Below are 24,028 nucleotides of genomic sequence, written 5' to 3'. Positions count from 1 at the left end.
AAAGAAAGTAAGGCAAGACACGTCGAAGCCGCTCAAGGGATGGATCATTTATAGAAAACCACAAGGTGTGGCAAAGCGGGTTAGATACCAAGCGCCGCATATGCAAAGAAGCGATGTTTCGGCACCAAATACGCAAAACTGCGGAAGTACGCGCTAGCATAAAAGACACCACCTGATCCGAGACTAGACCTCGAGCGGAGCCACCCTCCCACCGGGGGTCGGGGGCTACTGTCGAGGATACGATCTCTGGTCCCTGGGGCCATCAGTCAGCGAGCACACGAGGTAAAAGGCCTCTAGCAACTAGGGCCCACTGGTCGTTCGGAGGAGACATGTAATGTCTACCATAAAAGAACTCGCCCTGGACGAACCCCGCGGTACCGAGCTCGAGGTTGGGTGTGGCAGAACTGGATAGGGGGGCTAGGCGTGCCGAAGGGAAACCACTCGAGTGGATCCCGTGCCTGGCCTAAGACCGACCCATCATAAATGACCGGCCGCATTAACCGCGCCTAGCGTCAAGCCACAGTGGGGGTGTCGGTCCGCCTCCCATTCATGACCTACGGACCCCTTGGACCGTAGAGCACTCATGACCTCGAGCCCCTCGGACTGCGTCACATTTATGGCCCGCACGTCACCCAACCAACAACGCACTCATAACCTATCGAGACTAGGGCTGAGTGCGCAGGCCGCTGGCAGGGCGCAACACGACAAGCCGCATCGAGCCCTAAGCTACGAAGTCCAGGGGTCGATGTAGCTAGAAAGATGGCGCTCGGACCCTACGCTGCCCGCGCTATCCGCAATAAAGAATACGATACAGCGAGCTAGGCGACCACAAGCACACGTGGATTTACCCCATGGTGGAACGTCTAGTTTTACCATCACCCGATGACTCCTTCCTATAGAAGACACAATGGGCCGACCCTCCTCCTTAGCCTATAAAAGGAGGAGACCGGCCCCCGAACACGGGAGGTTCTTTTCCTCGGAGTGCTCTCGGATGCAAGGACGGACCCCGGACGAGACGACACCCAAAAGACCGACTAATAGGAGGAGGACACGGAGGTTGGAGCCCCGCCGCCAAGCCAAGACTTCACTAGGACTTCACCTTGTAACCACCTCCACCACGAATAAGAGACTTGAGATCCTCTCCTCCGTCTCTCGTCTGCTTGGAACCCCTTCTACGAGCTTTGATCATCAATAGTGCCGGTAGCGTAAGCCACCGATGACTGGATGTAGTGACGTTCTGCCCGAATCAGTATAAATCGTGCGCCCACCGCGCACACCGTATAGAGCCCGGAATGCGCATAATAAATTTACTTGTTGGAGCGAGGTTTGAAACACCAACAACATGTTTCTGAGGACTTCTCCAAATCATAATACACCCTGTACAAATGGATAGGAGGAAGCAACATGCACCAACTATAAGGCTATCTTCATCAGCTTACCCTTTCCTTTATCCATGTTCAAACTCGACTCTGCGAACAATAAAATATACAATGTAAAAAATACAATGCAGAATAGTGTTTTAAATGATCATATGTGTGAAGTGTTGGACACGGTCTAAAAAGCCAAAAAAAAATAGAGGAAGCTGTAAATAAGTAAACACCATCGATTGGAAGTGCATCAGTGCAACCCGGCCCTACTAGGATGTTAGTATACAGTCACAGATGGAAGTTAAGAAGACGATCAACAACGCTCATGATTGCATCAGCCGTGAGGATTGAGGAAGTTGCTGGCAGAGACCAGACAGAATGCTTCGGTAAAGTGAGCTACTTCCTCTTCTCCAATGGGGATGTTGGCGCGGCCACCAGCACTCCCGGCTGGTTTGCAGACACAGCACCTTCTCCATGCATGCATGCTTGGCCGGCCCCACCGAGCGTGCCTTCGCTTCCCTTCCCTTGTATGCTCGCTTTTGCAGGACGATTTTAGGGTTCGTCTTTCTGTCGGGCCCACCAGTCAGCTGATTAGCCTGGCGTCGTGATGATTAGTGACAACTAGAACTGCCTTAAAATATTTATTCTTGTATACAAAGAAGAAGAGTGAAGACGCGCGGTGGTGTTGGATATCACCACTTCACCAGTCGTTTTTAGTTGGAGCAAAGACGGCGGTAGTAGGGACTTCTCCACTCGGAGTAGTGTGAGTGGAGGAACCGTGGAAGTGGTCTTTGAAACAAGGATAGCAGATCAAAGCTGAAACTGCTTTAGTGGAGTACTAGGATGCTAAAGCCACTTCCTGAACACGTCTTAAGAATCAATCAAGCCACGTCAGCGTCGTTGCACCCCGCATTAATGAACCGAGCCCACCTTAAGATTCTGCATGTGCATATACACTGTCGGCTCCAGTTGTATTTTAATGACCAGTAAATAGTATATATGTCAGCTAAGGTCAAGGCTCTCCAATGTAGCTCTCGCGTGGCTACAAGTCGAGATCTAGGGTTTTTCTTTCCGTCTAAAGGTATGCCTGCTGCCTCTTAAATCATCTCCGGCAGTTTACTCGTATCTATATCTATATTTAAAATACAAACAATACAATCTACAATGCAAAACGATGCAAAAAAAATATTTTTGATGACCATATGGGTGAACCACTGTACATTAAACCTATATAGTCACTAAAAACACCGTTTTGCATCGTTTTACATTTTAGATTGCACTATTTATAAAGTGTAGTTTAAATATGGATATGGATAAGCTGCTGGAGATGATGTTACTACCGTTTAGCCTCGTCAAGCAAAAATTGGGTTTTGTTGGGCGACCTTGCTTGTGGTTGCAAGGATTTTTTGGCTGCACAGGTAAGCGTATATCCGACGTGTTTTCTAGATCATCTCTCATCTCTCGTTCTTCTCCTTCTATAGGTAGGATTATACCTCACGGGCAACTTGAATCTTGATAGCAATTAATAGAGGGTGAGACCTGGTCATCTGTAAGGTAGGATAACTTAATTAGGTGGAGGTTTCGATGTTGATGATCCAAGGCTTTGGGTGGACGGATCCTTACAATCACTACATCAATTCTCTGTTGGTTATCACCAGTGACACATAAGTGACCTCGCCAAGAATGCTTTACTTTAATTTGGTTTGAATGAACAAGACTCACGAATAAATTGGACTTCAACTCCAATTTGGTTTGACACTCTATCATTGATTGGGCCTTGATCATATAGTTGGTGTCCATGTCCTCATCATAGGGGGCGAATCCTCATGTTGCACGGGGGCCAGATTTCGTGACTTTTATCAACCAAGGTTCCAATGAGTTTCTTCTTAATATAATACCATAGGGGCAGTCTTTCCCCTAACCACTGAGTTCTAGACCTAACTTTACCCACTCTATAAATAGTTGATCTATATCAAATCTCAATGCTAGATTTGACATGTTATCTATACCACTATATAATCCACCACTTTAAACTTTGCAAAACCCACAAAAACAAATCACCCTCACACCCATAATCTCCACTAAATTCATCAAACAAATTGCACCAGACTTACCACACCATTAAAACCAACGGTTCCGATCATTGGATAAGCCCCTTCTTCATTACTCAAATTCAACAAACAATATTATTTAGATCATCTCTCATCCCTCGTCCCTCTCCTTCTCCGTCCCCCTCCACACGACCCCACCACCCGCCCTGCTAACTAGCCAACACTCTATCCAGTCACTTTAGAAGATTGACATTCAAACATTAGCATGGTCACCACTTACCGATCGATAAAATCTTATATGACGTGACATATTAGTGTTTCATGTAAATCAATGGGCACCATACTTTCTTCCTTCATCCCAACAATTGTTTGTTAGAAGAAAAAACTCGTGTTTGGTTCGTGGCTAACTATGCCACACTTTGCCTAAGGTTAGTCGTTTGAATTGAAGAACTAATCTTAGGCAGAAAAGTTAGGCAAAGAGCGACAAGTTAGGCAGCAAACCAAACATGCCTACAACATAGACTAGTTGTTTCTTCTTGGAAGCAAAGAACACGATCTCTCTCATAAATCAAAACGATCTTGAAGCCCAGAGCAAGAATTTCTCCATTTATTTCGAAAAAATCACACCCAAAATCTATACCACTATATAATCCAACAGTTTAAACTTTGCAAAACCCGCACAATCAAATCACACCCACACATATAACTTCTACTAAATCCACCAAACAAATTGCACTCACACTTAACACACCATCAAAACCAACTGTTCAGATCGCTATATAACCAATCTTCCTTACTCACTTAAATCCAATGGACAATATTTTTTGAATCATTCCTCATCTCTCATCTCTCGTCCCTCTCCCTTCTCCCTCCCTCACAACCCTGCTATCCTCTCCCCCTCTTCCTCACTCGCGTCGCCGTCAACCCCTCCTCGCACTCCCCTTTCCGCAATCATAGCGTTAGCACGAGCTATATGCTAGTCAAAATAGTCCTCTAGTGTGAAAAAGCTATAGGCTCTGGTAGAATCTAGAAACACTACTTCCTCATGTGAGGCTATCTCCAGCAGACTCCCTATTCCACTCCCTATCTCATTCCGTATTTCAAACTCCACTCTTGAAAGGGAAATATGCCCTTGGGCCATTTCTAAGTATTTTGGTCATTTAGTGTCCAACACAAGTGCCTAAGTGTTAAATGGTGGACAAAGTACAAATCAAGTATAAAGGTATGTTTCTCAGACTTAGTACATTGTTTTAGAGACTAATGTATTGTGTCTAAGTGCTGAAAACAGGAAAAATCAAGTTGGAATTAAAGATGGCTTTGTTCAGCCAAAGTCAGCTCAGCCTGGGTGCACCGGACTGTCCGGTGGTGCACCGGACAGTGTGCGGTGGTGCACCGGACAGTGTCCGGTGCGTCAGGCAGACTCAGGCGAACTTGCTGCTCTCGGGAAGTAATTAACGGCATACGGCTAAAATTCACCGGACTGTCCGGTGTGCACCGGACTGTCCGGTGAGCCAACGGTCGGCCGGGCCAACGGTCGGCCGCGCGATCCACGCGAGACACGTGGCCGAGCCAACGGTCGGAAGGGGGCACCGGACTGTCCGGTGTGCACCGGACAGTGTCCGGTGCGCCAACGGCTTCAAAGCGCCAACGGTCGGCTTCGCCAAAGAAGGAAAGAAATCCGCACCGGACAGTGTCCGGTGGTGCACCGGACTGTCCGGTGCGCCAGGCGACAGAAGACAAGAATTGCCTTCCTGGAATGCTCTCAACGGCTCCTAGCTGCCTTGGGGCTATAAAAGGGACCCCTAGGCGCATGGAGGAGCACACCAAGCAACCTTTGAGCATTGTTGATCATTCACACTTCACTCTTGCGCACTAGTTTGACATTCTTAGTGATTTGAGCTCTGTTCTAGTGAGAACCTTGAGATATTGTCTTGAGCTCAAGTCTTGATCGTGTGTGTGCGTATTTGCCGTGGTTTTTGAGTGTGTTGCTTCCCTCCCTTACTCTTGTGCTGCATATTGATTCTTATTGTAAGGGTGAGAGACTCCAAGTTGTGGAGATTCCTCGCAAACGGGAAAAGAGCAAAGTAAAAAGAACACCGTGGTATTCAAGTTGATCATTGGATCACTTGAGAGGAGTTGAGTGCAACTCTCGTCCATTGGTACGCCACAACGTGGAGTAGGCAAGTTTTGTACTTGGCCGAACCACGGGATAAAATCCTCGTGTCTCTTGTGCTTGTCCTTATTGTGTCTATTGTGCTTCACAAGAGCTCTCCTCTCTACTCACTTGATTTCATTATACTAACTCTAAATCAAGTTTGTGGTGTTAAGTTTTAAGTTTTACAGGATCACCTATTCACCCCCCCCTCTAGGTGCTCTCAACTCTGCAAACAGTGCAATCTACAGCGCAAAACAGTACTTTGCACGTCCGTTTACACGACCCGTTCGAGATGGCCTGAAAGATACTTTGCCTGTCTCACGCACAACCCTTTTCAATTAACCATACAATTGCAAAGCAAAACTTTGTCATCACAAGTAAAAACCTTTTTAATAATGCAACACCAACCAAGAAAAAATATAATGAAATGAAGGTGCCAAAAACAATGATGATGGATCCTCAATTTATTTCTTATGTGCATACAATATGAGATATGTAAATTTTGGATATAAAAACACACACACACACACATATATATATATATACATATATAGATTGTATATTATGAGCTATGGGCTTCCAATAACTAGAGGAAGCCCTGGCTCAACGGTGTCATTCGGTTCAATCGATCCAGGTTCGAGCTGCTATAAAAACACCCCTAGACCGCTAGGGATTAGTTTTAGCGGCGACGGCGGTTCCCTCAGATGTGTGATCGGCGGCGGTGGTTCCCTCGGCCGTGCGAGCGGTGGCGATCCCGAGGGCCAGCGGTGGTGTCGCCCTGAGGCAGGCAACTAACGACGGCGCTCCACCAGGATCGAGCGACGACGACGCTCCCGAGGCAGGCGTCCAAGCGACAATGACGCTCCCAAAGTGGAAGAGCGGCTGTGGTGGCCATGAGTGACGCGGGTCGCTTAGGCGATCGCACGAGGCGCGATTGTTTTTGGTGATGGCGGGCACGTGAGGCATGGGTGGCTCTGACGTTCTTCGACGACCAACTCCTCCGATCTGGTGGCTTGGGCGGCGTCCTTTGATCTAGCGGCCTTAGGATCGTCCTCCGGCGACCAACTATCCGATCCATGTGTTGGAGCGAAGGCGAACACGCTACCCTTCGCTCGATGCCTTCGTCGGTGTCGCCACACCGACGAAGACCACATCCACAGAATGCGCCCGAGCAAGCCGGAGGCGTCGATCGGATGAAGACCGGCGGTCCCCCTTCTTCCTCTCTGTGGCAAGACGAAGGCTCTGTCGAAGTCTACTAGTCCCACGTCCTCACCGCGTCGGGAGGCCCAGGTGGGATTCAGCCCACTGTAACGGGCCCCGCACGGATAAGCGTATTACGGGCTGCGTCTGTAATAGCCTTTTCCGTAATGACAGTCTGTAACCTCCTCTTGTGAGAATATTCTAGGGATAGACCGGGTACTCGAGGGCATAAACGTCTTTGACAAGGGACGGGTGGTCGATCGAGTACCTATAAATACCCCCGTACAATGCCCTTGAGAGGCCAGATTAACAGAGCTATTGCTATCCCACGTTAAACCTTGCTTGCATTCTTTTCCGCTTTCCCATTGGATTTACTTGCCCAGGAGAGCAAGTTCCAACACCATGTTTATGCCATTGGTGATTATGTTTTATGCCTGCTACTTACACTATTTATACATTTCAGTGATGATTTTTACGACAATGAATACGATTTTATGTTGCAATAAAATGTCCCTAATTCCCGCGGGGCTGTTAGTTGAACTGATATCAGATTTTTTTTATCAATTATGCTATACGGTGTTTGTATTTATGTGACTTTGTATAAAAATTTATGCTCTATGTGAACCATGTCAACCTATTTTTTCGCATGTGTGCAGTGAAAACTAAAATGTCATCCAAAATTTTCGCGTATGCAATGGAAACTCCCACAATCTGCCATGATTTTTGGATCTACAAAAAATAGAAACTGCATGGATGCGACTCTCATATTTCTTTGAATCTGCCATAAAATAGGATCGTGAATACAACCCACCAGAGCTACCAACCTCTCACATTGGCTCGGTATTTACGCTTATAACTTAGAGGTTTTATGCTCAAAACTTAAGATTTTTACGCTCGAACCTGGAGATGCGTCCACCAATGAACCACATGCCAGATTTTTTTTACGTAGTGTACCGCATTGCATAAATACCTAAACCGTGTAACATAATTTGTATAAGTATATATCATAAACTATTTCTAACGGGTCTAGTTGCATGACTGTTGGAGCGATCCTATATTTACGGAGAAAATAAAACATTTAAATAAGATTTTTTTATTTTCATGCATGTCAATCCATTTCCTTTCAACGCACATTCGTGCCATCCTAAATTTGTGTGCATGCAACACAAAATAAATTTTTACACAGTATACCGAAATGCATAAATAACTACACCATGTAGCATAATTAGTATAAGTATATATCATAAACTACTTCTAACGAGTTTACCCGTATGACTGTTGGAGTGATCTTATATTTATGGCGGAAATAAAACATTAAATACGAATTTTTGTTTCCATGCATGCAGCAGGTAACATATTTTTACGTAGTGTACTGAATTGCATAAATATCTAAATCGTGTAGCATAATTAGTATCAATATATATCACAAACTGATCTTAACGAGCATAACTGTATGGCTCTTGGAGCGATCCTATATTTACGGAGGAAATAAAGCATTAAATACGATTTTTTGTTTCCATGCATGCCAATTCATTTTCTTTCATCGTTCATTTTTGCCATCCTAATTTTGTGCATGCATCATGTAACAGATTTTTATGTAGTATATCGAATTGTATAAATATCTATACCATGTAGCATAATTTGTATCAGTATATATCATAATTTGGTCCTGACGAGCCTAGCTGCATGAGTGTTGCAGCGATCCTATATTTATGGAGAAAATCAATCATTTAAAAATTTATGCGCATGTAGGGAAACGTGTTTGACTAATGCATGCCTTCATATTATTTTTTGCATGCACAAACATGGGGTGGGGGCGCACCCGACAGCCTGGCTTGGGATGTGGGTCATCGCGCCGGCCTAGTGAAAGTCGCCTAGAGGGGGGTGAACAGGCGAAACCTGAAATTTACAAACTTAAACATGCACTAAGGTCGGGGTTAGCGTTAGAATTAAATCCAAGAGCAAAAGATTGTTTTTCTTGCCACGAGTTGCTCAAATGATGCGTATGATGTTTGGGAGCAAACTCAAATCAATATTAGCAAGGCAACTTTAGAGAGAGGAAACAGGAAAAACAAATCAACTGCAAATAAACACAAGTGAACACGGTGATTTGTTTTACCGAGGTTCGGTTCCAAAGAACCTAGTCCCCGTTGAGGAGGACAGAAAGGCCAGGTCTATTTCAACCCTTTCCCTCTCTCTCTCTCTCAAACGGTCACTTAGGCCGAGTGAGCCTTCTCCTTAATCAATCGGGTCACTAAGACCCCGCAAGGACCACCACACACTTAGGCGTCTCTTGCAAGCTTTACAATCACTTAGAAAAAGAGTGAGTGAGGAAGGAAGAAAGGCAATCCAAACGACAAGAGCGCAAATGAACACAAAAACTTTCTCTCTCTCAAGTCACTAAGTGGGTGAGTTGATTTTGGGGCTTGGAGAGGATTTGATCTTTGGAATTGTGTCTTGGAGTGTCGGACTTTGCTCTTACAATGAATGAGAACTTCAGAATGCTTGGATGGCTTTGAATGAGGTGGTTGGGGTGTATTTATAGCCTCCCAACTACTTTCCTAGCTGCTGGCAAAGTTTGCTGGCGATGGGCGCACCGAACAGTCACTGTTCACTATCCGGCACGCGCCACGTCAGCGCGTCCGTTAGGGTTTGGAGCTTTTTGTCTTTTTGCTGCACCGGACAGTCCGGTGCCACACCAGACAGTCCCGCGACCTCTGACTTCTGCACGACACTGTTCAGCACTATTCATATGAGCAGTCGACTGTTGACGTGCAGGGACCCATTGCTCCGCTGGCTCATCGGACAGTCCGGTGCCACACCGGACAGTCCGGTGAATTATAGCGAAGCGCGCCTGCTGAATTCCCGAGAGTGGCTGGTTTGAGTGTGTACGAGCATGGTGCACCCGACAGTGTCCAATGCGCCATTTTTCAGCACACTCTAAGTCCTTTGCTCCATTCTTGATTGTGTCCCTAATTGAATTTCTTTCTTGGTTTGTGTTGAACCTTATGTACCTGAGATAAATGACATCTAGACAAACTAGTTAGTTCACATGGTTTGTGTTGGACGTCAACCACCAAAATCGATTATAGAAAATGATTATGTCCATTTCCCTTTCAATCTCCCCCTTTTTGGTGATTGATGCCAACACTAACCAAAGCAAATATAAAGAGTAGGAATGTAACTAGTTTGCAATTTGAGATAGATGTACATATGTTAGTTAGAATTGAACCAATGAAAGGTTTTATACAAATGAATGGATTGCTTTTCTCTTATTTAACATTTTGGACCACATTTGCACCACTTGTTTGTTTTTGCAAATCTTTTGGAAAAATCTTTTTCAAAAACTTTTGCAAATAGTCAAAGGTATATGAATATGATTGCAAGAAGCATTTTGAGATTTGAAATTACTCCCCCTATTTCAAATGCTTTTCCTTTGACTAAATAAAACTCCCCCTGAAGAAATTCTCCCCATAGCTTTTAAGAGGGTTTTTGAAACAGATATCAAGTGTTCATGCTAATAAGATACCAATTGAAAATTGACTTTAAGATACCAATTGAAAATTCATTTTGAGGCTAACTCAAATACCAATTGAAATAAACATTTGTGAAATTTTTTGAAATGGTGGTGCGGTCCTTTTGCTTTAGGCTTAATACTTTCTACCCCTTTGCCATTAATCGCCAAAAATGGAGAACTTGAGAGCCCTCTTCACACTTTTCTCCCCCTTTGGGGCCTAATACGTTCTCCCAAATGGTAAAATAAATATGAGTGGAGGGTCATACCAATAGAGAGTTACATGAGTAACGACAAAGGGTAGATGATACCGTCAGAGTTGGAGTGGAAGCCTTGCCTTGTCTTTGCCGTATACCGTCAGAGAGTTACATGAGTAAGGCTAAGGATAGAAATACACTTGAAAGTACATTAGTCTTAGCCTTGGCACAAGAAGAATAAGAAATATGCATTTCTACCAAATGAAAGAGACATGATCAAAGGTATATACATGAGCTATGTGTGCAATGTTTCAATCAAAGTTCCGAGAATCAAGTATATTTAGCTCATTCCTAAGTTTGCTAAAAGTTTTCTCATCTAGTGGCTTGGTAAAGATACCGGCTAATTGGTTGTGGGTGCTCACATAAGCAATTTCGATATCCCCCTTTTGTTGGTGATCTCTCAGAAAATGATACTGGATGTCTATGTGCTTAGTGCGATTGTGTTCAACAGGATTATCCGCCATGCGGATTGCACTCTCATTATCACATAGGAGAGGGACTTTGCTCAATTTGTAGCCATAGTCCCTAAGGGTTTGCCTCATCCAAAGTAATTGTGCACAACAATGTCCTGCAACAATATACTCGGCTTCGGTGGCGGAAAGAGCTACGGAGTTCTGTTTCTTTGAAGCCCATGACACTAGGGATCTTCCCAGAAACTGACAAGTCCCTAATGTGCTCTTTCTATCAATTTTACATCCGGCATAATTGGCATCGGAATACCCAATTAAATCAAAGGTAGATCCCTTGGGGTACCAAAGCCCAAACTTAGGAGTGTAAACTAAGTATCTCATAATTCTTTTCACGGCCCTAAGGTGAACTTCCTTAGGATTTGTCTAGAACCTCGCACACATGCATACAGAAAGCATAATGTCCGGTCGAGATGCACATAAGTAGAGTAAAGAACCTATCATCGACCGATATACCTTTTGATCTACGGATTTACCTCCCGTGTCGAGGTTGAGATGCCCATAGGTTCCCATGGGTGTCTTGATGGGTTTGCCATTCTTCATTCCAAACTTATTAAGTATGTATTGATTGTACTTAGTTTGGTTGATGAAGGTGCCTTCTTGGAGTTGCTTGATTTGAAATCCAAGGAAATACTTCAACTCCCCCATCATCGACATCTCGAATTTCTGTATCATAATCCTACTAAACTCTTCACAGGATGACTTGTTAGTAGACCCAAATATGATATCATCAACATAAATTTGGCATATAAACAAGTCTTTAGCAATTGTTTTAGTGAAGAGAGTAGGATCGGCCTTTCCGACTTTGAAGCCATTAGTAATAAGAAAGTCTCTTAGACATTCATACCATGCTCTTGGGGCTTGCTTGAGCCCATAAAGCACCTTTGAGAGCTTATACACATGGTTAGGATACTCATTATCTTCAAAGCCGGGAGGTTGCTCAACGTAGACCTCTTCCTTGATAGGGCCATTGAGGAATGCACTTTTCACGTCCATTTGGTAAAGATTAAAGCCATGGTAAGTAGCATAGGCAAGTAATATACGAATTGACTCAAGCCTAGCTACGGGTGCATATTTTTCATCAAAATCCAAACCTTCGACTTGTGAATAACCTTTTGCAACAAGTCGGGCTTTGTTCCTTGTCACCACACCATGCTCATCTTGCTTGTAGCAGAATACCCATTTGGTACCTACAACATTTTGGTTAGGACGTGGAACTAAATGCCATACCTCATTCCTCGTAAAGTTGTTGAGCTCTTCTTGCATTGCCACCACCCAATCCGGATTTCTTAGTGCATCCTCGATCCTGTATGGCTCACTAGAAGACACAAAAGAGTAATGTTCACAGAAATGAGCAACTCGAGATCTAGTGGTTACCCCCTTATGAATGTCACCGAGTATAGAGTTGACGGGGTGATCTCTTTGAATTGCTTGGTGGACTCTTGGGCGTGGTGTTCATTGATCCATAATTTCTTATTCATCTTCCTTGTCTTCATTATCATCATCTCCCCCTTGATCAATGTCCTCCTCTTGAGGTGCCTCATCGTCTTGATCTTCATTCTCTTCTTCTTGAGCCTGATCCTCATCTTGAGTTGGTGGAAATGTTTGCATGGAAGATGATGGTTGATCTTGTGCTTATGTGGACTGTCACACCCGATTTTGGAAGGAAAACCGAATGTGAACCATGTACGTGCTAGGATCAGAAACTCACGTACACAGCGATTACATAATTGGACATCATCACCCAATGCTCGAATTAAATAACTGAAAAGGTACTTAATTACATCAATATGTCAGAGACATCCACAGAGTCTAATACATAGCCATAATGTTCAACATAAATATCAAAGTGCGGAGAAACGAAACGTAGATGATAAGCCTACGCATGCAGCTGACTAGGGGTTTGCCACTAAGATAAACTAAAACTCGGCGTAATCCTAGAACTCCTCGAATTCCTCCATATTGCCAGCATCACCTCCTGAGCACTGAGTACAATGGGGACAACCTGGGGTGGGGGTGGTGTGTGAAGCAAGGGTGAGTACACATCAACAAACTCAGCAAATGTCCTGTTTGGCTGAAGTGGACTAGCTGTATGTGGGGTTGAAGTTAAGTAGTTGCTTTTAGTTGGTCAAGTATTTATTATTATTACTAGGTGAGTGCCCGTGCGTTGCAACGGAACCGTATAATAACACGATAACCAAAGAATGAGATAGAGACATTTTTGCATTCCATCATGAGAAGCTAACCAGTTTGTACATATATATAATGTTCAGCCAGCAAAATACATACAAGCAAACATGCATCATGAGAAGGTATGCCTGGTGTAACTTCCCACCCGAGTTTTGAATTAAAAAACGAAACAACAACGAATCTTAAATCCTAGGCAAGTAACCAGAGAAATGTATTCATCCAACATATATGATGATCTGTGCTAAGTGCGCGTGGTATGATGCAATCTTATGAGTATGCGTGGTTAGTGACTGTGATTTTCACATCTATATCAATTGCTTGCCCCACAAATGATCAGCCAGGGTCAGGTAAACCATATTGTGTAACCATCACTATAACACTGCAATCATTTTCTAAATAGTACTTTTATAAATCACAAACCGAAGGTATAAATACAAAAGTCTAGAAAATTATAAAAAAAACCTTCATAAGCTGGCTTCATCGCAGTACCAAAAGAGCAGTACCAAGTGAGAAAAATAGCAGTAATTTGTTGTCTGGTGGTAAGCATCAAGATTGAGATTGCAACACAAATAAACACTACCTCTTGATTTGCATGTGTCCCAAGATTGCAACCAGATTTTTACAAATAAACACTATGCACCAAATGCACCAGACAAATGTACATTTGTGTGAAACAGACTACAAGAAACAACTGAAACAAGCACATACGGTGACTCGCTGGACGCACCATTTCACATTAACAGAAGCAGAATTATCAGTCAAAGCACACATTATAGTCTGAACCTCTCCAAACTGCCTCATGTTGGCTCAAGTCCAGGTTCCCCCTAAACCTCCCCTCATAACAAAAACAGGAGATAAGGAGAATTGAGAGAGCTAAGAGTTCATGATGATCAATTTTAGAATACGAGCTTATAATCTTCTTCATATTTGTATTCACAGAGTATTGTGCACTGATCAGAACTCTCTAAAATTGTTATCCTGTTGGTTCCCGATCGTATCCAAATTCAACACACCAGTGGCCAGCGTATGTACAGGACGAACTCACCATTGCCTAGCTCACTGTTACATTCATCCATTACATCTATCCATGCAACATTACGTACATTTGAACAAATAATAACTGCTAATTATTCATGACAGACAATTTGCTTGTCACAGACATGAGTTAAGACGCGGCATTGTTAAATATAAAATACACGACATATATATATATAGAATAATAGGGTATGTGACATTGTTGCTGTGGAGAACAAGAACGAACATTCTTCTTTTCTCCGCAAAAAGAATAACAGTAAAAAATGTACAACCATTGAAGGGGTATCAGTAGCCTCTATAGTAGGGCGCCCCGCCACAGATATCAACAGCTTACTTGGTCACCAACGAACTACAAATATAACAACAGCAGTTATAGCCAATAAATGGATCAACAGCTAGGGGGGCTTCAGTTGCAACTAATTCGCATGGTGTGAGCACGACCAGCCGCCAGTCGAAGCGATTATGCAACAGGAGGGCACGCTTCACTGTCCTTCGAGGTGTCGACCTATGAAGGCGGCATGAACTGCCACATTGGGTACCCCGGATAGCTGACAAAGGGCATCATCAGCTTCTGCCATGTAGCTTGCCCCTGGGCATGGAACGGTGCTAGGGGTGCCTGAGGGAAAGGCACCGGCATCAGGGTTGGATGAGGCATGTAGGTTGGAGTCGATGTCATCAGCTTCATCTGGTGTTCTAAACTCTCATTCTCCAATTTCAGCTTCTGCTTCTCATCACGAAGCTCATCCTTCTCGGCCTGGAATTTAAAGAAACAACAACTGATTCATACATATTGGAGATCATTGGGGGGGAGGAGGTCAGAAAAGAAGTAACTTTGTGTCCTTAAAAAAATCCAGATCCAGTGGAGTAGTTAAGGCCTAGCAGTCACATTGAACAATACAATATATTGTAATCAACAGTCTGATCAAATCATTAGCAAACTTACTCTGCATAAAGGGTCATGGTGGATTGAATTTTACAGAACTACAAATGCTTCCAGAGCTTGTGATAGCTAATTGTATCCATCATAAAAAAATGAAGGCTTTAGACCTGTCATTGGATACCCTAACCCATTCCCCAAATTCACACTCGTGATTTGGGTCGGGTATGGGTAACTGGGTAACTTGCTACCCTTAGGATCAAGGGTAAGTACGGGTCCCGCTATTTCTACACGTAATCGCCTCTCCTTCCCTTGTGACCTCCTAACATAGTTGTTTCTGAAAGATATCATAGGAACCACAAGCCCCCTCCATATCAGCATATCTCCATTGCATTCCTTTGTGCCTCCAATATCTCACAGGACCGTGCACGAGTGACGGCGGTGAAACCTGGGCAGACCCAGTGGAGGGGCAGGTGTGGAAGTGTGACACGTAGGTGTGCTGATGTCCAGCTGTGGCAGCAGCGACGAGAAACCCACGTCACCTCACCCGCAGCACTTGACCTGTAGTGTTATACGAATATTCCAGCACTTGTGAACAAGAGCCCAAGCAGGAAAACACACCATAATGAGTGACATGATCCAGATTGTCCAATGGGTAGGGGGTTATGGGGAGGTGTGTAGACTGGACATTTCAGAAATGGGGTTGGGCATGGGTGCGGCCTGGTGTGTTCATACCCTCACCATAGACAGGTCTAGGAGTCTTTATATGACCAATTCATGTTTTGTGCTCTGTTGTTCATAATCAACATACGGGTAATGACTAACGAATTATGTAGTCTATAATCAGCCAGGGGCTGATTTTGTGTAAGCTACTGGGAAATGCCTTGGATGAGCTATGCAAGAGCAATCACAGTGTATTCATGTGAAGGGCATAAGCTACAAATACCATAAAGCATTGCCAGCCTAGATAAAGATGGCATAATTGTAAATGAACATAAGAGTGCTACTGGGAATTGTTATGGATTCCTGAATAACACAGGGGCATGTTCGCACCATAGAAGTACAATGTATTATATGTGGGTTAACAGTGTTCAAAAGAAAAGGCTGAATAACCTTGAGTTCTTTGATATTTTCTTCAAGGCTACCATTAGTTTCTTTCAGCTGCTGTGCTTCTGAACGAAGCTGAATAACCATGAGAGTAGCATCACTTAGGATAGCAACTTTGTCAGCTTTTACTGGCTTCCCTGGTTCTAATGTAGACCCTAATTCAAGGAACCTAGAAACCGTAAGAAGGAAATGAAAAGGTATGTCAGTGACGTGGCAATTCATTTTTTGATACTCCAGTGTTAGCAAAATTATGTCTATGGTTTACCTGTCATTCAACTTGTTCCTCCTCAATTTTCCCTAGAAGCTTTAGATGTTGGCACATGCATATCATTGGATCCTGACCTCAAACTGCAAGTTGCAGTAGAGTTACAATTGTATGGATGATGCCATCATACATCAGGACAATATGAATACTTTTCCTAAGCCATAGGGCGAAATAACAGACACACCGTTTATTGCTGCCAGGCTCCTTGAAGACATCATTGGGCTCCTTGAAAACATCATTGGTGTTCACATAGCTGCCCACTTCCACACTGCAAAATAAGGGGAAAATCAATTAGCAGATCCAGCTGTAAATGAACTTTCTTTTTCCTATTTGCTACTACCTAAGTTCAACCAAATAACATGTAAGGCATTGAGCTCTGCCCATATGGGGTAGACTGCATTCAGTAATAAAAAAAGGCAGCAAACAACAGAATCACTGCAAATTACTCCGAAATTAGTACCATAGCAGGATCAGTGCATACATGACAGATGGGAACTTATATCTTTGGCTCTGCAGTCCGGCTTTACGATGTCATCCATGACCTAGCAGCACATCCCATTGCTCGCAACACATACTTAACATCAGGACTGGTGACACAATCCTCCATCAATTGAGTCGCCGGCATAAAGTGGAAGAAGAGCGACTCCGGGCAGGAGGCGTGCTTGAGCAGCGAGTAGATGGCTGCCATGGAGCCCCTGAGGTAGTGCGCGTCGAGCGTCATGGCGATGTGCACCAGGCCCTCACGCCCGCCACAGGGGCCGGGCACCCCTCCCCGTTCTTGTAATCGGGCGCCTCGGTGAACCTCGGCAGCCCCGCCGCCACGCCGGCCCCTGTGGCTGACCCTGGCTGGTGGACGACATCTACTGGGCTACCGGTAAGAACGGCGGACTGGGGCAATTGGGGCGTCCTCGGCGGGCGCTAAGAGGGGGTTGCGATTATGGCGGCGGTGGGATGGAGAGTCACGACGCTATCGCGTCTGGAGGCAGAACAAGCGAATGTGGACGCCTACACTGAGTACTTAATTAGTTGTTAAGATTATAGGCAACACAATAGTCTAGTAGACGGATTATCTCAAAAAAAAATCTAGCATACTGCAAGAGTCAGTGGGTGTACCTGGGGCACAAGTCCTGCTTCCATTTATACTTCCGTGTCCACACCACACACAACGGATCCATAGCCAATTTATACAATAGGATGGACAGATTATTATAACTACAAAATGTACAACATCGTTTTCATAAGACTTCGACTAACTCATCTCCCATCTTATTAGTGAATCGAGCCAATACATCCAAAAAATGAATATGCAGTAAGACTTCAAAAAACAATAATCAAGGTAAATAGCCCAAGTTTGTGGAACAACAGAACTCTTCACATTACAAGATATTTTGGACCATAGGGAGAAGTATAGATGAAAAGGTTGTGCAAAACATACGTTAACATTCTCTCAACCTGCTTTGCAACATTGTACTCCAGATCAGCTTCCTCCAAAATGGACTCCGATCATGAGGATTTCCACATGGCAAATTAAAGGTTGTGCACACTCATGCAAATTAAAGCGCTAACCATCAGAATTATAGTGTTGTTTCGTTATATTTAAGTCATTCTATGCAGGTAGGAAATGCTCTCACTGATGATTTCCATGACCACTATGGAATATTTCAATTCATGTGGACTACTGGCCTGATCTCTGATCAAACATACAAGCTGCTGAATGTTTTCTGTGACTACGAGTCCTTCGTGCATTCGTCTTCACAGTGTGATAAGATTATGGATATTGCTAGCACTGAAGCTGGAAACATTGATTCATATAGCATCTTCACATCTTTTGCCTCCTCAAAGAACAAAGTGATGAAAAGGCTACATGTAAGTTTTGAATCCAAAACTCAAGCGATAGTACGTAGTTTTTGGAGTACATGAGTAGCAATGAAAATCAAACAGAGTTATCATGTTCTAAATGCTCATGTTCAAATTCATCATACACATGTGGACATTTGATTTTGTAAATTTGTATAATAAAAAGTAATGGTTAATATAATAGATTGTGTGAATTCTCTATTGTTGATCCTAATGCCACACCAACATGCATACACCAATAGAGGCACATAAATTAATATAAGGTGAAAGTAGCAGAACCTATTAGGCTACCACCTACCCTATTTGTTATAATAGTAAAGACTGAAGATATATCACTACATTTTGACTCTGCTGCATATATATGTGTAAGTTACATGACTGTTGCTTTCTCCCAAAAACGAAAAGGAATATTGCAGTTTTAGATTCACTGTTAGTCTTTTTTTGTACTTAAAAATTCTCAAATGAGTTCCATTTAGGTGAAGGCACCATGAGGCTACTGGTGACAAATTCTGCAAAAACACCGGCACGGCAACGTAGGGCATGCGGATCCAGCAACAAAGGATGCACCTTTTGGGTTTTGTGACATTCAATGATACAAACACTTGATCCTAGTATCGAGAAAAAAAACATATAGAGAAACAAACGTGGATGCAAGAAATTTTAGAGGCTCGTCAGTCCGCTTACCGGGGGCAAACACGGGGTACTCCTTGGTCGTCGTGGCCAGGAGGCCCGGCCTGGCGAGCGCTGACGTCGACAACACGGTCGACGGTAGGCAGATGACGACGGGGGCTCCGGCTAGCGCTGGCGTAGGCCCCAACATTGTATGCGGTGGCACTGCCGCTCTGGAGGAGCGAGCCATGGAGTGTGCGCAGCTCGGTGTCCTTGGCGATGGCGCTTGGATGTCTAGACGCGAGGATAGGAGGTAGGCGGGCGAGAGGTAGACGATGATGTCTCCGGGGGCTTGAAGCTTAGGGCTCAGGGCATGGGGGTGGGGGGCATTCGAAGATGGATTCATCGACGAAGGGCAGGAGCGGGCAAGGACCCCGTCCCCGTACTCGGTGCCGCCAAGACTGTGACCCTGCCCCCCTTCGACTTCGAGGTCGGCTCGGAGAAGAACGCGTGGGTGGTCGAGGTCGTCTGCAGTGGTGGCCTTGATGCTCCCAGATCCCATCGTGTGCGGAGCAGGGTTGGGGATGGATGGGGGACGGGGAGGTAGAGGTCGTAGCGGGTGTGCGAGGGAGGGGGTGGAGGGAGCAAAGGCGGTGGTCACGGCTCCAATTCCGCGCGGGCGAGCGGACAGGGGATTCTGCGGCGAGCTTGTTGGCGGGGTTGGTGGGGGCGTGTTCGCAGATCCCGCCATCTACCGTCGAGGTCGATGAAGAGCGCGAGTACCGCGCCGATGAGAGCGAATTGGTGAAGAGGTTCACAAAGGGGAAATCCTTCAAGGCCCTACCTGAGGCGACGACGTAGTCGGTGAGGGCGGTGTGCACGTCGGAGGACCCGCCTGAGCACAACTGGGAGGAAAATGCCAACGACGCTATGGCCTGCGGGGACCCCATCTTGAGTCGCACGGCCGTCGTGCTGTCGTCGCCATCGACATGGGTGTGGGCCTAGAGGTGGGAGGAGGTGGAGAGGTCGATGAGCGCGAGTAGCGCGCCGAAGAGGGTGAAGATGGATGGGTGTGGGCGAGGTCGACGGCGAGATGGATGAGCGCGAGTAGCGGATGGGGGCGTGGGGATGGGATGGGAGCGCGGGGTCGGCGCGGGATGCAGTGAAGGAAGTCGGCGCGGTTGAGGGCGGGATGCAGGGAAGACGGCGCGGGCGGGGGCGGGATTGCAGGGAAGGAAAACGGCGCGAGCGAGGGCGGGATTGCAGGAAGGAAGACAGCGCGGGCGGGGGCTGGAGCGGGGGCACGGTGACGTTGGTGGACGCCCTCGCTCCAGCCTTAAGGTGTAGTAGAGAATAGAGCCAAGTTTTAGTAATAAACCCAGTTATTACCCAAAAGTACTTCCTCAAAAGTGGAAATATCAGAGATCAGATTTATATCATCATTGTTAACCATCATCATAAAAGTATCCAAAGTTCTTCTAATCAAATAGGATCCCAAGGCTGCTCTTAACCATGAGCTTGGCTGATATACCAGTTTCTAACACTCTGCAGAGGTTGCACATTTTACCCACGAGTCGTGATCCCTTTCCAGTCTAGGTTGTACAGACCCGATCTTCACTACCAAGGCGAATGGCCAGGGATACACTACGTAGCCTTTACAAAGACTCCCCTGGTGCATAGCTGCTCGTTAGGTTTCGCTAGTCGTACAAACACAGTACACCTCCCCAAAGTGGGTGACTAACAAAACCAAATCGAATGAACCTCTGCACCCCACTTGGTAGAGCGAGCACTACACCCCAGCCCCCAATGACGGCCCTCCGGCAAAGCCAACTACACCTCTGGGTTCATCTAATTAATCAGCTAAGGGCATCCCATTCCACCCTCATGGCTGCACTGTTATCCCGGGTGGTCACTCCACGAACAGGTCCTTACGGAGAGGTACTCAGGAAAAGGCCTGAGCCCCCTAGAATATCAAAATATCATCATTGGAATAACATCATCGTATCATAAATAATCACATCATGTTCATTGATTAAGTTAAGGCAATAGCAAAATGCTAACCATGATAACCCAAAAGGTAAACAAGGATAAGGTACATACAGACTAGTCAATCCTTAGGTTTCATAAAGTAATGCGGGACAGTGAATCATAAAGAATGTAGGACATAACAGGTCAGAGGACACTTGCCTTCACCAAGTTGTTGCTTAGGAAGGTCTCCAACAACACACTCAAGAACCTCGGACTGCTTGTTGTCTAAATAAAGCGAGCATGCATTCAATACATTTGGAAAGTATAAATGAACAGCACACCAAACATGTACAAACATAGGAATACATCTTAAAAGACACAATACTACATAAAGGATAATGAGATCAAAGTATAACATAAACTATAACACAAACTAACTTCATTTAGAAATAGATTATTATTCCTTTAAGTATTGCCCATAGTTACATAACCTAGTTAAATTTATTTTATGGTGACCTAAAAATTAAAACAGAGATGAATTTATGTAATACACATTATTAATCTCACAAGATTAAACATGTTTTAATCTCTAGGGTTTTCCCTTTTTTATTTTATTAAATACACAAAATCTATACATATACTAGTTAATAGTTATCCATAAATATAGAAAGCACAGGGTGTAAATGGAACTAATTTATTTGAACAGAGAATAATACTATGAACATTTTGCAATTTGAATCACTAAATTTGGAGTTCATATGCAAAAGATATGAAATAAACAAGTTTGAGAATTCAAAATATGAAATTAGGTCTAATTATATGAATATTTAAAAGTCCAGGGTTCAATCTGCAAGAATACAGGGGCCTGCGCATGAAAACTAGGGATGGCGGGTTGATTATAAACAAACCGAGGGTCTCTTTAATAAAACTACCGCGCGAAGGGGTATCAGGTGATTCCAACCGTTAGATCAGGAACCGACGACCGAGATTAGATCTACGGCCGAGGGCGCATGCGCGCGGGCTGGCGAGCGCTGACAGGCGGGCCAGGGGGCGTCGGGCGCGCGTGCGCGAAGCGGTATCCGCGATCTGGGCCGTGCGATCAAGATCGGACGAGGGAGATCAGATTAGGGAGGGATGAACGGCTGCGGGCGGCGCTGCTCCTCTCTGCGGCGATGAGGTCACCAGAGTTGAGGCAGGCGCGTGCTAGGGTGGCTCCAGGGTCACTGTCGGTGTTTTGGGTCCGACCGCACACCCGGGGTTGCCCCTCAAGGTGTTTTTAGGAGTAGGACGGTGTCGACAACTGTAGCAAAATGGTTCGTGCCGATCGCACGAAGGACAATGGACAAGATTTACAGGTTCGGGCCGCTTAGAAGTGCGTAATACCCTACGTCCTGGTGAGTATATGAGTGTGATTACAAGAGGATTCTCTGGGTAGAGGGTGCAGAGAGTTTTTGTGGGTGGCTAAGTAGAACAGAGTCGATCGTGCTGAAGGGGTGCCCCCTAGGCCTTATATATTCGACCGTGGAGCAGTACATGTGATATGATAACAACAAGTAACTAAAAGGTAGTGAACCTCTTTGAGTTTATCCCTACGTAACCCTTGCCGACTTATCCTCGCATGGCTGCGCTGCATGGGGCTTCAGCGCGGGAAAGTCGGGTCTTTGTTGTGATTCATTCGTTCGACGTTGTGGGCCGTCCGGGTCTCACGTCTTCTCTTCTTTGTTGGTGGTCTTTCCCTAGGCCCACGAAAGAATGACCTTACGAATTGTTGGGCCCTCGGGCCTTTCGTGAGGCCTATTACTTCTTTAGTGGACCCAGGGGATATCTATCCCCCACAAGCCCCCGATCTTTGGGTTGATTTAGAGGTAATCGACCCAAAGATCCAAGGTCCAAAAAATGACTTCCTGCTGTTTTTTTTTTGACTCTGATCGTTCGTCCGACCAAAGTTTGGTTTTGTGCTTGTGCCTTAGAGGTCGGCATTTTTAGATTGTAAGACCCTGGATTTTATTGGGTGCACCGGAGGTGCACCCAATGGGTGTAGCCCCCGACCTTTGAGTAGATTTTAGAAGATAATCTACTCAAAGGTCTTCTCCAAAGATTATCTCCATTCGCGCTCCTGCATCTCAGTTGAGGATTGATCTTTCCAATCTTGCTCCACGCCTTAGAGGTCGGCACTATATTGATTTAGAATGATAATCCATGGGGTGCACCGAAGGTGCACCCAATGGGTGTAGCCCCCGACCTTCAAGTGGATTTTTGAGGATAATCCACTTGAAGGTCTTCCTTCTGTGTCCTTTTGCTGAAAATTATCCTTTCTGCTTGTAAAAAATTGGCATGATGTCATCCGCGCTATGTCATCAATATTATGCTTCAGAGGTCAGCATGTATTTTGTCTTTTGCAGCCGAGTTCGCAATCCATCCATATCTCGCTAGGTAGTGTAATTTATTTGCTCTGTGACTGATTGGACATTTGATGGACGTTCTCTGTCTAGTCTTCAAGTCGCTTCTGTCGGCCATATCTTGTACTTTGTTGGTTATATTTGGCTTTCCTCTGATCCTTACTGATATCTCATTTTTGTCTTGAGGTATTCACTGCATGCCCTGCACGGATGTGACCGTTTGAAAAATATACTGATAATTCCTGGGCGTCCCCCCCCAATGGGTGTGGGCAAGGGACGACTTGGTACGCTGAGTGTTTTAGCCAGTTGCCTCTGAGTAGTAATGCGATGGGACGGCTAGTGTAATCATATCCTTTGCGCTGTTGACTGGAGTCCCAATGGGTGTAGAGTTGCATGAAACGGCGTCCGCCGTCTGACGTGTCTTCGGGTGGGTGGAAGTGCTTATTGAATGCCTTGCGACTGTTCAGTGACCGCGGTTAGAAGTGAGTGGTTGCCTTTCCCTTCTATAAATAACCCCTTTGCTTCTCTGGTTTCTTCACATCTCTTCGCTGCTCCTTACTGCCTCTTCCCTTTCTTCTCTCCCAAAACTTTTAACCATGGGCAAGAACAACAAACGCAAGCGTGAGCCGACTCCTCCATCGGAGGAGTTTGGTGACTCAGAATACTCGGAGGAGGAGTTCTCCTCCGAGCCCGAGGGGTCTCCGGCTCCC

At 45.1% G+C, this 24,028-nt stretch overlaps 1 pseudogene; it reads right to left on the bottom strand.

Annotated features, from left to right (window-relative positions):
* Positions 1 to 14,422: 14,422 nt before the first annotated feature.
* On the bottom strand, positions 14,423 to 21,198 carry LOC103638718 (transcription factor ILR3-like; annotated as a pseudogene).
* Positions 21,199 to 24,028: the final 2,830 nt, after the last annotated feature.

Source organism: Zea mays, chromosome 9 (genome assembly GCF_902167145.1).
Source record: "Zea mays cultivar B73 chromosome 9, Zm-B73-REFERENCE-NAM-5.0, whole genome shotgun sequence".
Lineage (NCBI taxonomy): Eukaryota > Viridiplantae > Streptophyta > Magnoliopsida > Poales > Poaceae > Zea > Zea mays.
The sequence above is the reverse complement of the archived record's forward strand: the minus strand, read 5'-3'. Positions and strand labels throughout refer to the sequence as shown.